The sequence below is a fragment of the Leptopilina heterotoma genome, unplaced genomic scaffold, assembly GCF_015476425.1.
Source record: "Leptopilina heterotoma isolate Lh14 unplaced genomic scaffold, ASM1547642v1 Lhet_123, whole genome shotgun sequence".
In the NCBI taxonomy this organism is placed as follows: Eukaryota; Metazoa; Arthropoda; class Insecta; order Hymenoptera; family Figitidae; genus Leptopilina; species Leptopilina heterotoma.
This window is the reverse complement of record NW_025110842.1, coordinates 3,505,164-3,517,757: the sequence shown is the minus strand read 5'-3', so window position 1 is coordinate 3,517,757 and position 12,594 is coordinate 3,505,164. Positions and strand designations below refer to the sequence as shown.

The 12,594-nt window shown below is 18.7% G+C and overlaps 1 protein-coding gene across 2 annotated transcripts in view; it reads left to right on the top strand.

Annotated features, from left to right (window-relative positions):
- Window positions 1-12,594, top strand: part of LOC122512665 (zinc finger protein rotund-like) — a 351,867-nt gene that overhangs the window by 124,795 nt on the left and 214,478 nt on the right. The gene's annotated exons all lie outside the window — the stretch shown is intronic.

The window sequence follows — 12,594 nt, the reverse complement described above, 5'->3', positions numbered from 1 at the left end:
TAAAGAAAAATAAAAGTAATTTAAGGAAGAAAAATAAATTAATAAAATCAAATTTAGGAAAGAGAATTAAATTGATAAAATTAATTTAGCAAGGGAAAGTAAAGCAATACAATTAATAACTTAGCAAAAAAAATCATGAAATTAATTTAGCAAAGAAAAATAAATTAATAAAAATAAATTTAGCACGGAAAAATAAAATAATACAATTAATAATTTAATCAAGAAAAATAAATTAATAAAAGTAATTTAAGGAAAAAACAATAATTAATAAAAATGAATTTAGAAAAGAGAATTAAATTGATAAAATAAATTTAGCAAGGAAAAATAAAATAATACAATTAATAACTTAGCAAAGAAAAATAAATTCGTAAAATTAATTTAGCAAAAAAAAATAAAAAAATACAATTAATAATTTAGCAAAAAAAAAAAGAAAGTAATGAATGTAACTTAGGGATGAAAAATAAAGAAATAAAATTAATTTAGGAAAGAGAATTAAATTGTTAAAATTAATTTAGAAAGAAGAAATAAAATAATAAAATTAATAATTTAGCAAAGAAAAATCAATTAATAAAATTAATTTAAGAAAGAATTTTTTTTTTTTTTTTTTTTTTTTTTAAAGGAAAGAGAATTAAATTTATAAAATTAACAAAGGTAAGAGAATTAAATTCATATAATTAATTTATTAACGAAAAATAAATTAGTTTACAAAATAAAATAAAGAACTTAGAAAAAAATAGTTCTAAATTAAAAAAAAAATTTACAAGTTCAAAAAAAAATTCGACGGTTACGAAAAAAATGAACCCAACCCGGAACAAGAACTCCTTAGATAATTTTCCATTTCGCGAGACGATAAACAAAAAAAAGAAGACAAATTTCATCCGCACATAAAAAAACACAGCAAACAAGAAACGGTCATATGTCCCCTGAAAGAATTTTTTTTTGTTTTTTACTCCTGCATAAATTTTCGTCCGAGGGATTAGAAATCTACCTTCAGACAATAAAAAAAAAAAAAAAAAAAAAAAATTTCTAACGCTGGCAAAAAAAATGCGAAAGGGTTGTGAAAGGTCGTTCTTTGCATATTAGAGAGACGAGGAAGGAGAAAAACAAAAAAAAATTAAAAAAAAAAAATAAACGGAAATGCAAAAAAAAAGTTCTAAACCAGGAATAGGGGTTTTCGGAGGGGAGGGATTATCATCATCACTAAAATAAAAACGAATGTCAGTGATGGTGGGGGAAGAGACGCTGTTCATTTGAATAGTACAATTGTGTGTGCCTTGTATGATTATGTGTATAGTCATCTCTCAGAATGGGGCGAGAGAAACTACCCAAAGCAGGACCAGGCGCTTCCTTTCGATTGTCTTTTTTTTTCTCTCATCATCTCTCTTTCTCTCTCTCCAGCTTTTGCTGTCTCCTTTGTTTTTTTCGCGCATTTCGTCGTATGATATTCAAATTTGAATTTCACTGGCACCACCTTCCCTTCTGTTCTTGTCTTTTTTTTCATCTCTAGCGGAAAACGCATAGCATTTGTCGGTTAATTTTTTTTTTTTTTTTTTTTTTTTTTTTTTTTTTTTTTTTTTTTAATTTCAAAGGAGAAGAGTTTCGTTCGGGTTGATGGTTTTTAGACAATTGCTGACAATTGCTTTCTTATTTATTTATTAGCCCCATGGAATTTTTTTTCGCTTTTTAGCCCAGAGAGAAGTAAATTTCTAAATTTGAAATATATTTAACAATATTTATTTACTGTTGTTTATATTTTATTATTTCTCTTGTCATGTGGACGTACAAAAATAAAATTAGCAAAGATGGGAAAAAAATTTTAAAAAACAGACAAATTTATATTTATTTATGTATATGAATCTAAACAATAAATAAATTAACATTAAAATTAATTCAAAGTTGATTTGGACAATAATGGTGAATTTATAAACTTACAAATTAAATTTGAATGTAAACAGTAATAAAAAAAAATAAATAAATAAAGTGATAGTGATAAGTAGTTGATATTTTCATCACACCAAAAATCGGACTTCGCTAATAAATTGCTAATAAATTCAATTCCTGCAACGAATTTTATTATTCACGAAAGAATTTAAATGTTTAGAAAAATAATTTAATTCCTGCAAAGAATTTTATTAAAATTTTTAAATAATTAATTTCTTTTCACTAATATTATGAATATTGTGAATTTAAATAATTGAATTTTACGAAATTTTATTTAAATAATTGAATTCTGTTTGGAAATTTTATGAAAATAGTAAATATTGAAAATCATTGAATTGCGAAAAGTTTTTGAAAGTAATTAAATTTCACAAAAAATTCTATTAAAATTTTTAAGAATAATAATTGAATGTCTGTGTGGTAATTTATTAAATTTTTTTTTAAATTAATTGAATTCCTAAAAAGCATTTTATTATTTCAGAAAATAATTGAATTTTTGCGAACGATTTTATTAGAATTTCTTAAAATAATTAAATTCCGAAGAAAAAATTATTACTTTTAAAAATAATTGAATTCTTGTAATGAAATATTGTTATTTATAAATTTTTGGGAAAATTTTGTTATTTTTTTTAAATAATTGAATTCTTGTGATGAATATTGTTATTTGTGAAAATAATTGAATTTTTCAAGGAATTTTTATTATAAAATGCCTCAAAATAATTGAATTTTCGTAAATAATTTTGCTATTTATCGAAATAATTGAATTTTTTCGAAGAATTATTTTTGTAAATAATTTGAATTCTTCCAAAGAATTTTAAAAAACATTTTTTTTAATAATTGATTTTTTCGAGGAATAATTGAAATTAAATTTTTAAGAATAATTAAATTTTTTTAACAATTTCTCTAAAATTGTATTAAAAATAATTAAAATTTTGCAATTAATTTCATTATTTTTATGAAAATAATTGAATAGCTTTAAAGAATTTAAAAAAAATTTTCAAAAATAATTAAATTCCTTAGAAGAATTTTATTATTTTTAAAAATAATTGAATTATTGCGAAAAATTTTATAAAAATATTTTAAAAGAATTGAATTTTTGTGAACAATGTTATTATTTTTGAAAATAATTGAATTATTGCGAACGATTTTATTAGAATTTCTTAAAATAATTGAAATCCGAAGAAAAAATTTATTACTTTTAAAAATAATTGAATTCTTGTGATGAATTTTGTTATTTATAAAAATAATTGAATTCTGCAAAGAATTTTATTAAAAAATTCTTCAAAATAATTGAATTTTTGGGAATTATTTTGTTATTTATCTTTAATAATTGAATTCTTTCGAAGAATTATTTATACGTAAATAATTGAATTCTTGGGAAGAATTTTATTATATTCTAAAAGAATAATTGAATTATTTCAAAAAAATTTAATTACAATTGTATTCAAAATAATTCATTTCTTTCGACAATTTTATTAAAATTTTTTAAAATAATTGAATTTCTGTGACAATTTCTAATATTTTTAAAAATAATTAAATTCTTGCAAAGAATGATAAATAAAACATTTTTTTAAATAATTGATTTTTTCAAGGAATTGAAATTAAATTTTTAAAAATAATTACATTTTTCAAGGAATTTGATTAGAATTGTATTAAAAATAATTGAAATCCTGCGATGAATTTTATTATTTATGCAAAAATAATTAAATGCTATTACAATTTTATAATTAATTTTCTAAAATAATTGAATTCTTGAGAAGAATTTTATTATTTTTCAAAATAATTGAATTATTGCGAAAAATTTTATTAAAATGCCTCAAAATAATTGAATTTTCGTGAAAAATTTTGTTATTTCTGGTAATAATTGAATTTTTTGATTAATAAAATTAAAATAGTATTAAAAATAATTAAAATTCTTCGATGAGTTTTATTATTTATAAAAATATCTATAATTGAGTTTTGGATGAATTTCATCAATTTTTTTTTTTTAAATAATTCAATTATTTTGCAAAAAATTTATTAAAATACTACATATTGAAAATAATTGAATTTCGAATATTTTTTTCGAAAATAATTAAATTATAATTTATAATTATAAAAAATAGAACTTTTTTTTAATAACGGTAAAATAAATAAAAAAAATTTTTTTCAATAAAAACTAGTGGGGATAGAAACCAGTTTTTACTTTCGGTGCGAATATAAAAAAACAAAAGTGAAGAGAGAGGGGAGTTTGTTTTTCTTAAGAGGAAAATTAGAAGCTCTCCTCTCTACTGATCAGTGGTGACGTGGTGGCGAATACAATGATGAAAAGAGATGAAATTACAATTTGAATGGGACGCCTCTCGAAATTGCTTATATATAGTTAAAGAGACGACGTGTAGAACCTGCAGTAGTCGATTCTTTTCTCTCTCTCTCATTTGCCTCCACTCCCTATTTTAAATACTTATCATAAATACCGTCTTCCTTCTTCTAAACCCGCAAGGCGAGCGTCAAAAAACACAAGGCGAATATCTATGACAATAAAAAATGATTTAAATAATCCTCGTCATGCAAATGCTCGTGAGATTCTCACGGGACATTTTATAGATTTGTGTTTTCAAGTAGTCGGTCAGGCTCTATGGGTGAAGGGGAGGGGAGGGGGCAAAGGGGAGTGGGGTGAGGCTAAAAACTAAAAGAGAGGATAGAAAAAACTATAGGCCAAGACAATCGAGCAATCTGCATACCTACACACAAGACCCTTGATACTTAAAAAAAAAAGAAATTCACCCCTCGTTTATTTTTTTTGCTTGGGGTCACGAGAGACAGAGAGAAAGAGAGAGAGAGAGAAAGGGTTATTTAGAATAGAGGAAGAAAACATTTTTAATAGACGCTGTGTTCAACTCTTTTTGGTGTTAGTTCTCTTTTCATTATAGGTTCTTGTGTTCTTTTTTTTATTTTCAGAGAGACACTTTGGTTTTTGTTATGAACAAAAAATATAAACACGAAAAAATAAAAAAGAATATAAACACGAAAAGATAAAAACAAATATATATAAACAAACCGAAAAAATGAACATAAAAATAAAAAAAAAATATAAACAGACAGAAAAAAATAAATAAACAACACGAAAAATAAAAAAAACTATAAACAAACAGTAAAACAAAAAAAAAGTAAACACAAAAATTTAAAAAAAAATGTAAACAAACAGCAAAACACAAAAAGTAAACACAAGAAATAAAAAAAAAATGTAAACAAACAGCAAAACACAAAAAGTAAACACAAGAAATAAAAAAAAAATGTAAACAAACAGCAACACAAAAAAGTAAACACAAAAAATAAAACAATATATAAACAAACCGTAAAACAAAAAAAAATATACACAATAAATGAAAAAATATTTAAACAAACAGTAAAACAATAATAAACACAAAAAATAAAAGAAAATATAAACAAACAGTAAAATAAAAAACATAGACAAACAGAAAAAAAAATTTTAAAAATTATAAACATTGATCACAAAATAAAAATAAAAGTGATAGTGATAAGTATAGTTGATATTTAGAATTGAACAAAAGCATAGACTCAATATTAACAAAATAAACATAAACAAAAAAAAACCCCAAAAAATATTAATAAACAGTAAAACAAAAAATATAAACAAATCGAAAAATAAAAAAGATATAAACAATAATCACAAAATAAAAGTGATAATGATAAGTAGTTGATATTTGAAATTAAACAGAAGCATAGAATTAAAACAAAAAAATTAACAAAATAAAAAAAATAGTAAAACAAAAAAAATAAACATAAAAAACAAAAAAAATAATCATAAAAAATAAAAAAAAAATATAAACAATGAGTAAAACAAAAAAAAATTCAGACAAAAAATAAAAGAAAATAAAAGCAAACAGTAAAATAAAAAAATATAAACAAAAAAAAACAAAAAATAAAAAAAATGTAAATAATAATCACAAAATAAAAGTGATAGTGATAAGTAGTTGATATTTGGAATTGAACAGAAGCATAGAATCAAAATAAACAAATTTAAATTTAAAAATTAACAAAATAAAAAAACAAATAGTAAAACAAAAACAAAAAATAAAAAAATATAAACAATCAGTAAAACAAAAAAAAAATTCAAACAAAAAATAAAAGAAAATAAAAGCAAACAGTAAAATAAAAAAATATAAACAAAAAAAACAAAAAATAAAAAAAATGTAAATAATAATCACAAAATAAAAGTGATAGTGATAAGTAGTTGATATTTGTAATTGAGCTGAAGCATACGAATCAACATTAATAAAATAAAAAAAATAAATAGTAAAAAAACAAAAACACAAAAAATAGAAAAAATATAAACAAACAGTAAAACACAAAAAGTAAACACAAAAAATAAAAACAATGTATAAACAAACAGTACATCAAAAAAATAAACACAATACATAAAAAAAATACATAAACAGACAGTAAAATAAAGAATATAGAAAGTAAAACAAAAAATATAAACAATAAGTAAAATAAAAAATAAAAAAAATTGTATAAACAACAATCACAAAATAAAAGTGATAGTGATAAGTAGTTGATATTTGGAATTAAATAGAAGCATAGAATTAACATTAACAAAATAAAAATAGTAAAAAAAAAATAAACACAAAAAATAAAAAAAGTATAAACAAACAGTAAAACAAAAAAAAAGAAATATAAACAAACATTAAAATAAAAAAAATATATATATATAAACAAGGAGTAAAATAAATATTATAAATAAACAGAAATATAAAAAATACAAACAAAATAAATAAATAAATCACACAAAAATAAAAAATATTTTTAAGTCAACAGTAAAAAAAAATTAAAAAATTAAAAAATATCAGAAAAATAAAAAAAAAATGTATAAACAACAATCACAAAATAAAAGTGATAGTGATAAGTAGTTGATATTTGAAATTTAATAGAAACATAAAATCAAAATAAAAAAATTAACAAAATAAAAAAAATAGTAAAATAAATAAAAAAATAAATAAATAAACACAAAAAATAAAATAATAAATAAATAAACACAAAAAATAAAAAAAATATAAACAAACAGTAAAACAAAATAAATAAACACAAAAAATAAAAAAAAATGTAAACAATAATCAAAAAATAAAAGTGATAGTGATAAGTAGTTGATATTTGGAAAAAAAATAAAAGTAAAATATAAACAATAATCACGAAATAAAAGTTGACAGTGAGAAATAGTTGATATTTGGAATTGAACAAAAAACATTGTCTTTAAAATAAAATCCTTTTTATTTTTTTTATCTTATTTTTTCTATTTTTTTGTTTTATTTTTTCATTTCATATTTTTTTATTTTCATCAATTTTTTTTTTCATTCACATTTTATTTTTTCATTTTTTGTTTTGTTTTCGTCAATAAAATAAATAATAGTGACAATTGTTTTATTTTCTCTCTCTCACTCCTGTTGTTTCGTTATTTTTCAATTTAACGTTTTTTTCATTTTTTTTTTTTTTTTTTTGAAACAGAAGTTTATTAATTGAACGAATTAGAATTCAGTTTGATTAAAAAGCGTGGAAAAAAAGTCATTTGGTGCTACCTGTTGCTGACATATATATGTATATGTACATAAATGTATATATATTCCCGCGGGTGATTATGATTAGATAACGGATTCGCGTTTTAATTAGCTAAATAATTAATGGAAATTGCTAGCGATTCTAATTTTTCTTTTTCTTTAATATTTCCAGACGGACAAAAAATACTGAAAAAATAAATGAAAAAATAAATAAAAACTAAAATAAATAAAAAAATAAATAAAAAATATAAAGTAATTAAAAAAAATACTAAAAAATACTGAAAAATTAATAAAAAATAAATGAAAACTAAAATAAATAAAAATAAAATAAAATAAAAATAAAATAAAATAAATAAAAGGTAATTTAAAAAAATAAATTAAAAAAAATAAAAAATAAATAAATAAAAAACAATGAAAAACAAATGTAAAAAGTAAAAGAAAAAATAAATGAAAAAAAAAAAATGAAAATGAAGAATAAATATTACAATTATTAAAAGACAAAATTAAAAGTAAAACTAAACAGAAAAATTTAAAAAAAAATAAAAAATCAAATAAAAAGCATAAAATTAAGAATGTAATGTTAACATAAAAAATAAAAATTTTATATTGAATAAGAAACAAGAATATAAAACATAAAACTAAAGCAATTAACAAATGAAATAGAGAATAAATTTAAAAAAAACAATTAAAAGTGTAATTAAAAATAAAAATTAAAGAAATAAAATACATAAACTTAACATTTAAAAATTAGAAAAAATAGAAAAATAAAAAGGTAAAATAATAAAATTAATAAAATAAAATAATAAATTATATAAAAAATAAAATTAAATAAAAAAAAAAAAAAGTAAATAAAAAAGATAAAAAGTATTGTTAATAAATAAATAAATGAGATTTAGTTGCGAAAAAAGAAATGAACAAAGTGAAATTATTTAAATAATTAATAATTATTAATAATAATAACAATTAGTTTAATGACATTACAGAAAATAATAAATAATAAAAAAATTAATAAAGATAAAAATAATAAATATAAAAGACTGATAAAAATAAAAAAATTAACATAAGAATACTAAGGGTCCGTAGCGTAGTGGCTAGAGCGTTAGTCTGGTAGTCCGTAGGTAGTAGGTTCGAATCCCCGCGTGAGTAAGAATTTTATTTATTTCCTAAATTTGAATTTATTCCAAGATTTCCGTTTTGTTTATTGTATAAATATAAAATTTAAGTGTCAAAAAAGAAATAAATATAAAAATAAGACTTCACTATAATAAAAATAAGAAATATGTAACGAACTAATAAATACAAAAAATTGAAAAGAAAAATAATCATAAAAATTAGTGAAATAATAAAAACAAATAAATATATAAAGCACTAATAAATACAAAAAATTAAAATGAAAGATAATTATAAAAAATAGTGAAATAGCAAAAAACAAATAAATATATAAAGCACTAATAAAAGTAATAAATGCAAAAAATTAAAAAGAAAAAATAATAAATAAAAAAAAGTAGTAAATTATAAAAAAGAAATAAATGTAAAAATACTAAATATATAATGCCCCAATAAATACAAAAAATTTAAAAAAAAAATATAAATAAAAAAGTAGTAAATAATAAAAAAGAAATAAATGTAAAAATAGTAAATATATAAAGCGCTAATAAATACAAAAAATTAAGAAGAAAAAAATAATAAATATAAAAACTAGTAAATATTAAAAGCAGTAAATATTAAAAGCAAATAAATGTAAAAATAATAAATACGCAAAGCAGTAATGAATACAAAAAATTAAAGAAAAGAAAAAATAATTTAAAAGAAAAAAAAATAAATATAAAAAGTAAAAAGTAAAAAGTAAAAATAATAAAAAATAAATAAATATAAAACAAGTTAATATAAAAATATAAATACAGAATAAAAAATAAAATAAATAGAAATACAGATTAAAGAAAAATAATAAAGAATAAAAAAATAAAAACATTTAAAAATTTGTAAAAAGCATAAAAAACAAAAATTCAAATTTAAGAAATTATTATTACAAGAAAATATTTTTTTTTAAAAACCCCCAGGGGTAAAATAGAAAATAAAAAGCACTCAAATCAAGAAAATTTCTGACTAACAAAAAAAAAGAATAACTCGCCCATCTTTCATGAACGCAAAAGGACCTTTTCCAATTTTTACCCCCCTTCTCTCGATGATCAAAGAAACTCGCGAGATTAAAAGAGAGAAAAAAAAAGAAGGAGATTATTGTCCTCGGACCTTTCTCTTTCCTTTTTTTTTCTTTTTTTCACTCAGTGTTAGATCAAGAAGAAGAAGAAAAAAAAAAATCTGCATCGTAACTTTTAGCCTACATTTTTTGTTTTGTGAATCATTTTTTTTTTCATAACTGTACTTTTTTTTTGTTAACTTTACAACAACCCCTTAAAAAAATTACTGGAGGGAGAAGACAATGGATTACCAAAAAAAAAAAAAAATGGTGAAAAAACGCCCTGTGCTCGGCTTGAAAATTCATTAGCTATTCGCTTATATATAGAGAAAGGATTGAAATTCTTCTTTATAAGATGAAATTATCCCCCTTGCGCGCGCTCTCTCTCTTTCTACCCCTTGCCCCCTCTTTTTCTCTCTCGGTGTAAAACAGAGAATGACAGGTTTTTTTTTCTAACTTTTTTTTTTCTTTTACGTCGACCGGTGGTTGAAACAAAAATTCCGTTGAACACAATTTGCATTGAACGTAGGAAAAAAGAAGAAAAAAAAATTGTGTAAAAAAAAAGGGTTTGGGGAATTGTCCCCATGAGACAATAAAAATAGAGAAAGAAGAATAAGTTACTTTATGACAAATGTAATTTTTATTGTTATTATTTTTTTCTGTTTATATAGCATTCTTTTTTTTGGAGAGTATGAAAAAAGGGAACTTTTTTTATTTTTAATATTATTTGGTCATTGAAAATTATTTATTCATTTATTTATTTACATGATGGCTGAGTAATTAATTTAATTAATAATTTAATAATTTCGTTTCGTTTCAATTTTTTTAATAGACATTATTTTTTACATTTTGATTTTTGAATAATTTTATAAATTAGAAAAATCTTTCTATTAGATTAAAATTTTTTTTTTATTATTTTTTTTACTTATATTATTAATTTTTTTTTAACACAAGTGTTAAAAATATTTTTTGTTTTGTTTCTTAATATTATTTTTAGTTTTCCATTTTTATAAATTTATTATTTTTTCTCTTCATTCTTCTGTTCTTTTTAATTTTTTTTTTAACTTATTACCTCTTTCCACTTTTTCTTTTTTTTTTTATTAATTATTCTAATTTTTTCGCTATTTATTAAGTTTTTCAAATATTTTTTGTTATTTTTAATTTTTAAATATATTTTGAAGTTTCGTGTTTTCTTATTATTCTATAAACTTTTCTTTTTATTAATTTTTATAAATATATTTTGTGGTTTTTTTATTTTTTAATATTTTTTTCGTCTTTTTTATTAATTTTTTTACAAATATTTTTTAGGTTTTTTTAAATTATTAAATATTTTTTATTAATTTTTCTATATTTTTTCCCCTTTTTATCAATTTTTGCAAATATTTTTATCTATATTTAATTTTCAATATTCTTTTGTAATTAATTAAAAAAAAAATTTTTTTTTATTAATTTTTCTATAATTTTTTCTCCCTTTTTATTAATTTTTGGAAATTTTTAATTTGCAATTTTTTTATTAATTTTTCCATAGTTTTCCCCCCTTTTTTTATCAATTTTTTGCTAATATTTTTGTCAATTTTAAATTTAAAATAAAAAAAAATATATAAAAATAAAAAAGTAAAAATAAAATTTTATTGAAATTAACATTTTTTTTTCATTAATAAATAATATAAAAAATAATTTGAAAAATAAATAGAATAATAATATCATTGCAAAAATATTGATAAAAATTTTATATTTTTAAATATTTTTCCAGTCTTTTTCCAAGTTTTTATTATAAAATATTTTACATTTTATTATTTGATTTTTATATAAAATAAATAATTTGTTTAATTTCATGGGTTAGAATTATTTTTAACAATTAAAAATTTAACTTTTTATTAACTTTTTAATAATATTTTTGATTTGCTAGTATTTATTTTATATAATTTTCCAATTTTAAAGTATTTTTACAAATTTTTTTTTTTTTTGCTTTTCTTTTTTCAATTAAATTTATTTTTATATAATATAATATATAATTATATTTATTTATTTTTTAATAAAATTACTTTATTTATTTACTTGGAAATGCAAGTTGATAAAAAGTAATTTAAAAAAAACAATTATTTTATTTATTATTTATATTTATTAAATTCAAATTAATAAAAACCATGTAGAAAAAAAGTTATTTTGTTTATTTGTTATCTATTTATTTTTTAGTAATCAAAATTAGTAAACCAAATAGTAAAAATCAGTAAACAAAAATAAGAAATAGTAAAAATAGTAAATTATAATAAAAAGAAGTAAAAATAGTAAAAAATACAGTAAAAAATAATAAAATTTAGTAAAAAAAAATAATAATAGTAAAAGTAGTAAAGAAAGTTAAAAATAATAAATAATAGTAAAAATAGTGAAACTAGTAAAAAAAAGTAAAAAAAAGTAAAAAAAATTTTAAAAAATAGTAAAAAAATGTAAAAATAGTAAAAATAGTGAAAAACAGTAATAAAAATTGTAAAATTAATAAAAGTAGTAAAAAACAGTAAAAAATTGTAAAAGTAGTAAAAAACAGTAAAAAAATAGAAAAAATAGTAAAAACAGTAAAGAAAATAGTAAAAATAGTAAAAGTAGTAAAAAACAGTGAAAAAATAGTAAAAAAAAATAGTAAAAGTCGTGAAAAACAGTAATACAAATTGTAAAAAAATAGTAAAACTAATAAAAAACAGTTAAAAAAATAGTAAAAATAGTAAAAAACAGTTTAAAAAAATAGTAAAAAAAAGTAAAAATAGTAAAAGTAGTGAAAAATAGTAATACAAATTGTAAAAATAATAAAAGTAGTAAAAGAGAGTTAAAAGTAGTAAAAACTGTAAAGAAAATAGTAAAAATAGTAAAAGTAGTAAAAAAACAGTAAAAATAGTAAAAAATTAAAAT